Genomic DNA, 4,491 nt, shown 5'->3' on the forward strand with positions numbered 1-4,491 from the left:
AGATGTGAAAAGAGAGAGGGATATATTCCCAGATATTATTCTTAGGAGAGAATTCAAAGCAGCTATGACAAGTATGTTCAAACAAGTAAAGAAAACCGGGTTTGAGGAATTATGGTGTGAAAATTATCTCTATTTGAATAAACCAATAGAGATTCTAAAAGGGATAGAGTTTATTTTTACAAAAATGATCTAAAGAATTTCTGCAGTTGGATAAGGATAATAACTGAAATGAAAAAAAAATCACCTAAGGGGTTCAACATCAAATCAAGATGGCAAAAGGAATAGCATATAGATAAATAGCAATTGCCTTATCTGCAGAACATAGGAAAATGGCAGAAAAAATCTAAACAGGAGAAACCTGTGGGAAACCATTGACTGCACCGACCTGTAATAGAAGTCTCAAAGGAGAGCAGAGAGAAAAAAAAGCAGAAAACATATTTCAAGAATGAATAGCCAACAATGTACCAAGAAGCTCAACAAATCCCAAAGAAAATAAATAGAGATCCACACCTAGACATATCACAGTCAAAGATCTAGTCAAAGGTGAAGAGAAAATCCTGGAAGCAGAAAAAGAAGAAAGAAAGAAGGAAAGAAAGAAAAAGAAAGAAAGAAAGAAGAAAGAGATTTTTCTGGGGGCGGAGCAAGATGGCGGAGGAGTAGGAGACCTGGATTTCGTCTGGTCTCAGGAATTCAGCTGAATAGGGATCAAACCATTCTGAACACCTACGAACTCAACAGGAGATCGAAGAGGAGAGTAGCGACAACTCTCTGAACAGAGAAACGACGACTTACTGGAAGGTAGGACGTGCGGAGAAGTGAATCCGAGGCGATCTTCAGGAGGATAGACGGCGGGGGAGGGGCCTCCGTCGGCCGCTTCTGGCAAGTGCTAGAGCCGCGGAGCACAAAATCGGAACTTTTAGAAGTCGGCTCCGCGGAGGGACGTCGCTCCAGTGGCTAAGCGGGGGGTGGAACCCTCGCGGGACAGTGTGGTCTCAGGACCCTCGGGGTCACAGAAAAACCGGGGGAGCCTGAGTGCGGCAGAGCTCCCAGGGATCGGAGCGGGGAAGCCGGCTGCAGAGACGGAGCCGAGGCGCGGGCTCTCAGCTCGGGGTGGCCATAGACTGTGATCCGCGGCCCAGTCGGGCCACTGCTCCCCCAGCAGGGACCCCACAAGCGGCAGAGCTGGGGAGACTCCCCTTCCTCCCCCTGGAGGAGCGACGCGGGAGCGCACCGCAGGGATCTGCTGGGTTTGGAGACTCCACACGGGGTCGGGGGCCAGAGATAGCAACGCTCGGTCACAGGCCGGGTGAGCACGGAGTGCGGCCGGAGACCGGGGACACGGGAGTGACTGCTTTTCTCTGGGGGCGCACTGAGGAGCAGGGCCCCGAGTTCTCAGCTCCTCCGGGTGGAGATTGGGAAGCCACCATTTTCGCCCTGGTCCTCCAAGGCTGCACCGAGAGCTTGCAGGGAACAAAAGCTCCTGAGATCAAACCCGAGCAGCGTGCTTAGCCCGGACCAACAAGGGCGGGGCAATTCAGCCTCCGGCAAAGACATTTGGAAACCACAGCAACAGGCCCCTCCCCCAGAAGATCAGCAAGAACAGCCAGCAAGCCAAGACCAAGTTTACCGATCAAGGAGAACGGGAGAACTCCAGCGCTAGGGGAATACTGCACATAGAATTCATGGCTTTTTTTTACCATGATTCATTAGTTCATCAAAGTTAATTTTTGTTAACTGTTTCTTTTTTCTTTTTCTTTTTCCCTTTTTCAAACAACATCTTATCAATCTCTTTTAAAAAAAAAACAAAACATTTTTTATTTTTCATTTTTAGAGTCATATTTTATCCCTTCATAGTAGTTACCCTTATTTTTGGCATATATATATAAGTTGTTCTCTCTTTAAATTTTGAGATACAGTTTCTTCTAACAGATAAAAATATACCCTAAATCACTAGTGTATGGTTCTGTTCTAGTCTCCTGCCTGATCACATTCTCTCCCTTTTTTCTTTTTTTTTTTAAATTTTCTTTCTTTTTTCAAACAACTTCTTATCTTATCAAGTCCTTTTATAAAATCTTTTATAATTTTTATCTTTACAGTCATCTTCTATCCCTTCAATGTATCAAACCTTATTTTCTACATATATGTCTTTCTTCCTTTAAAATTTAAGGAGGCACTTTTTTCTAACAGATCAAAATACGCCCAAAATCTAGTGTGTGGCACTGATCTATGCACTAGCCTGATCATATTTGATCACATTCTGCTTTTTTTGTATTGTTCTGTTTTTGTTTTTATCTTTTTTTTCTCTCTCTTTCTTTTTTCTTTCTTTCCCTTTCTTTTCCCCTGGTTTCAGGTCTTTTCTGATTTGTATACAGTATATTTGCAGGGGACGTTGTTAACCTGTTAGCATTTTGTTCTCTCATTCATCTATTCTCCTCTGGACAAAATGACAAGACGAAAAAAATCACCTCAGCAAAAAGAACAAGAGGTAGTACCGTCAGCCAGGGACCTACTCAATACGGACATTAGTACGATGTCGGACGTAGAGTTCAGAATCATGACTTTAAAGATACTAGCTGGGCTTGAAAAGCGTGGAAGTTATTAGAGAAACCCTTTCTGGAGAAATAAAAGAACTAAAATCTAACCAAGTCGAAATCAAAAAGGCTATTGATGAGGTGCAATCAAAAATGGAGGCACTAACTACTAGGATAAATGAGGCAGAAGAGAGAATCAGTGATATAGAAGACCAAATGATGGAAAGTAAAGAGACTGAGAAAAAGAGGGAGAAACAACTAGAGGATCACGAGGGCAGAATTCGAGAGATAAGTGATTCGATAAGACGAAACAACATTAGAATAATTGGGATCCCAGAAGAAGAAGAAAGAGAGAGAGGGGCAGAAGGTATATTGGAGCAAATAATAGCAAAGAACTTCCCTAATGTGAGGAAGGAAACAGGCATCAAAATCCAGGAGGCACAGAGAACCCCTCTCAAAATCAATAAAAATAGGTCAACACCCCGACATCTAATAGTAAAACTTACGAGTCTCACAGACAAAGAGAAAATCCTGAAAGCAGCTCGGAAGAAGAGATATGTAAACTACAAGGGTAAAAATATTAGATTGGCAACAGACCTATCCACAGAGACCTGGCAGGCCAGAAAGGACTGGCAAGATATCTTCAGAGCACTAAACGAGAAAAACATGCAGGCAAGAATACTATATCCAGCTAGGCTGTCATTGAAAATAGAAGGAGAGATAAAAAGCTTCCAGAACAAACAAAAACTAAAGGAATTTGCAAACATGAAACCAGCCCTCCAAGAAATATTGAAAGGGATCCTCTAAGCAAAGAGAGAGCCTAAAAGCAGCAAAGATCAGAAAGGAACACAGACAACATACAGTCACAGTCACCTTACAGGCAATACAATGGCACTAAATTCATACCTTTCAATAGTTACCCTGAATGTAAATGGGCTCAAAGCCCCAGTCAAAAGACACAGGCTATCAGATTGGATTAAAAAACAAGACCCATCCATATGCTGTCTGCAAGAGACTCATTTTAGACCCAAAGACACCCCCAGATTGAAAGTGAGGGGGTGGAAAACCATTTACCATGCTAATGGACACCAAAAGAAAGCTGGGGTGGCAATCCTTATATCAGACAAACTAGATTTTAAAACAAAGACTGTAATAAGAGATGAGGAAGGACACTATATCCTACTTAAAGGGTCTATCCAACAAGAAGATCTAACAATTGTAAATATTTATGCCCCGAACATGGGAGCAGCCAATTATATAAGGCAATTAATAACAAAAGCAAAGAAACACATTGACAACAATACAATAATAGTGGGGGACTTTAACACCCCCCTGACTGAAATGGACAGATCCTCTAAGCAAAAGATCAACAAGGAAATAAAGACTTTAAATGACACACTGGACCAAATGGACTTCACAGACATATTCAGAACATTCCATCCCAAAGCAACGGAATACACATTCTTCTCTAGTGCCCATGGAACATTCTCCAGAATTGATCACATCCTAGGTCACAAATCAGGTCTCAACTGGTACCAAAATATTGGGATCATTCCCTGCATATTTTCAGACCACAATGCTTTGAAACTAGAACTCAGTCACAAGAGGAAAGTCGGAAAGAACTCAAATACATGGAGGCTAAAGAGCATCCTACTAAAGAATGAATGGGTCAACCAGGAAATTAAAGAAGAATTAAAAAAATTCATGGAAACCAATGAAAATGAAAACACAACTGTCCAAAATCTTTGGGATACAGCAAAGGCAGTCCTGAGAGGAAAGTATATAGCAATACAAGCCTTTCTCAAGAAACAAGAAAGGTCTCAAATACACAACCTAACCCTACACCTAAAGGAGCTGGAGAAAGAACAGCAAATAAAGCCTAAACCCAGCAGGAGAAGAGAAATACTAAAGATCAGAGCAGAAATCAATGAACTAGAAACCAAAAGAACAGTAGAACAGA

Source organism: Zalophus californianus, chromosome 13 (genome assembly GCF_009762305.2).
Source record: "Zalophus californianus isolate mZalCal1 chromosome 13, mZalCal1.pri.v2, whole genome shotgun sequence".
NCBI lineage: Eukaryota > Metazoa > Chordata > Mammalia > Carnivora > Otariidae > Zalophus > Zalophus californianus.